General features: G+C 36.7%; 1 pseudogene; it reads right to left on the minus strand.

Moving 5' to 3' along the window:
• Nucleotides 1-1,241: 1,241 nt before the first annotated feature.
• Nucleotides 1,242-2,602, minus strand: LOC143635034 (UDP-glycosyltransferase 75C1 pseudogene; annotated as a pseudogene).
• Between the last annotated feature and the right edge of the window lie 754 nt (nucleotides 2,603-3,356).

A 3,356-nucleotide genomic window follows, 5' to 3' on the forward strand; every position in this document is an offset into this window, starting at 1 on the left:
AATATTAGATTTATCGCGGTTTTTTATTTAGATACTAAACTGATTTTTAAAAAATCAGTTAACAATGAAAATAAAGATAAAAAGGTTAGATCTACAATAACCGGAAGAAAATATGATATTGTCGGAAAAAGATATAATATTGCCGGAAAATCATATAACATTGTTGGTCATTAGAGTATAATATATAACCTTACCGGAAAACGATTAATCTCGATCTACATTACCGGAAAATAGAAGATGGTGGATGGTGGAGTTAGTAAGCCGAGAGAGAGAGACACACACAGAGAGAGAGAGAGAGAGAGATTAAAATGATTAGGGTGGAAAATTCTAAGGTTTAAATATAGTGTGTGAGATGAAACGTGGCAGAATATTAGAGAATATGAGAATGGAAAGTTGCTGACTGGATTACACATGTGGACAGCCTAAAAGAAGGTTATGTATACAAATTGTATTGCTTTAATAGTATTTAAAGATTAATTTAGAGAGAGGTTATGTTTTTAATTATTTATGGAAATCAAATTCAATTCCAAAGTAGTCGCAACTCATCCAACATAAAAAAAAATAAGAAAAATCAGAAACACCCTCACATCTTTCATTAATATATATATATAATCACATAAATATGTTTTCTAATTTGATCCTCTCTCTTTAGGAATAGACTTTTTGTTTTCCTTTTTGAACGCAATAGACATTTTGTTGAACAACCATAATTTTATATGGAGATATTTTATCTCAAAAATACCCTTATTTGTTAAAATATTTATATAAATTATTTTAATTATATATAAATATAGTTATATTATTTATGACGTCATCCGGGTTAAAGACCGGTCCGACCTCCCGGGTCGGTCCAACCTGTGACCCAGTAAGGTGTCCGGGTCGATATCCAGTCCGGGTCTGAAAACATTGTTGTTATCACTCAATTATCAACTATCATATTATAAGTTAGTTTTATATTTCATATTATGATACTTCAATGTTTTGGTATATTTTTTTCTTTATATTTATTTCCGGATTCATCACTTTTATTCGATTTATTCGTGTTATAGAATAAGAGAATCAATCCTAATCCGTCAAAAAGCCAATATAAAGATTTAGACTGCTTATACTTTAAACAAACATACAAAATAACAATGCTTATAATACATCAAGTTGCTGGCAGCAAAGGCAACAACTTAATGTATTATATATATATATATATATAATAAAAAAACAAAATAACGGCGTGTAGCTTCAAAGTCTTAAAGATCATGCAAGAAAGCTTGAAGGTTGATGGTGGTAGATCCACCATCAACAAGAGCTTCCCTCATCACCTCCCTCCATTTCTTTGCATTCATATTCATCTCTTCATCCACCATTACCGTATCCACACACCTCTTAATTTCCCTCCCCTCCACCATCCCATCCTCCTCCCTTATTCTCACCCGCACCCCAGTTTTCCACACATCTTCCACCATCTTCGCATTTGGAAACTGATCCGACCACTGTGGAAACACCACTACCCGAACCCCCGCCACCAGCGCCTCCACCGTTGAATTCCACCCACAATGCATCACAACACACCCGATCGCCTCGTGGCTCAACACCTCCACCTGAGAACACCAATCCAAAATCATCCCGTGTGTATGGTTGTCCATCATCTTGCTCACTCTTTCCCGCTGATCACCATCTCTCACCACCCACAAAAACGGGCGGCCAGTCTCCACCAACCCAGCCGCCATCTCCTCCACCTGCTCCATCCTAAAACTGGCTATTGTCCCAAACGAAACATACACAACTGAAGACTTCGGTTGTGTATTTAGCCACATGATGGATTCATCTTCGCTCTTCTCGAAGAAATCCATCCCTGGAGAATACTCCAGTGAGTCCTTTCCATCAGACCGAATTAAGGGTCCCACAGGAAGGTACTCAAGTTTCTCTACCGCTCGGATAGACCCATATTCCAGCTCATCAACCGTGTTCACTAATATTGTTGAAGATAACTTCAATACATCAATATGATCTTTCATAACTTGTACAAGAAACTTATGTTCACTGGGACATTTAGATAATAAAAACGACGGTAAATCCGCCATCGTTAGCGGTGGCAATCCCGGTAAACTGATTGGGAAACTTGGGTTGTTGTTGTTACTTGATATTAAGCTTCCAAATTCATTGAAAAAATAATAATAAATATTCAACACGGTAGCCGGTTGGCACCACAGGAGGGCTGACTTAACACCAAGCGAATTCGCCACACGCGCCACCCATGGTATTACGGTGGTGTAGACAACACATTCAAAAGGTTGGCCTGCACTGGCGGCAGATGTGATGGTTTCAGCGACTGCGATACGACCCGTTGTTTCAAAGTCGGAAATAAACTGGTGGAGGGTGGTTATTGGGCGTTTTCCAGCGTCATGGCCGTCGGAGAACGGGGCGAACGTTAGGCCGTGTGGGATGGTTTGTTGGTTGATGTGTTGGATGACTGAGAGACTGGTTAAGAAGGTGACGTTAGCGCCGGTTTTTAAAAGGCCGTTGGCGAACCGGAGGGCGGGGTTTATGTGGCCTTTGCCGGAATATGCGACGATCATGATTTTCCGGTGGGTTGTCATGCTGGCGGTGGTGATTGGCTGTGATCACACTGCTATACACGTAGTTGATATAATAATATTGTTTGGTCGTAATACAAATTTGGAAGTGTAGATGAAGTGCTTACGTATCGAAATTATATTAAAATAAATAGCCCTTGCTCCTTGTCGCATTTAATAGAAATCTATCAAATTTTTTCCTTTTTTAGTATTTTATTTTAATGGTCTTTTTATTAATTTCAATTGTAGTTTTTTTTATTTATAAATGAATTTTATTTTCTAAAACTTAGCGGATTCATTTATATGCCTGTTGGTGTAAGTCACCCACTCAACTTCTGAATTGCTATGTTATGAAATCATATTCAAATTCAATGTGTATCATTCAATTTATTTTAAAAAACCCTCTAAGTTCTTCATTCTTTTCTATCAAAGCACAATTCATTATTCAAAAGTTTATTTCAATGTTAAAGGAAGTTTCATTCATTCCTTGGACTTAACTCAAATTTTGCAATCCAATATTTGCACCAACCACATGCGTTTCATGTCTATATTTATAATGTATGTTTTGTGTTTAATTGTCAAACTCATTGATTATTCTTGTTTATTTAACACACATCATTTATTTTTATATTAAGTGCTATGAAAAAGTTTATGAAACACAAAAACCAATCTTTCAGAACTAGTTTTATCAATTTAGATAATCTTTCTTGGGGGTCGTGACTTTCAATAATTAATTGTCATACTTGAAACAAAGCGGGGTTGAGACGTCGTTTTTAGTACTAAACCGTA

Source organism: Bidens hawaiensis, unplaced genomic scaffold (genome assembly GCF_021521415.1).
Source record: "Bidens hawaiensis isolate Kalapana, Puna unplaced genomic scaffold, B.hawaiensis_p1.1 tig00007389_1, whole genome shotgun sequence".
Taxonomy (NCBI): Eukaryota; Viridiplantae; Streptophyta; class Magnoliopsida; order Asterales; family Asteraceae; genus Bidens; species Bidens hawaiensis.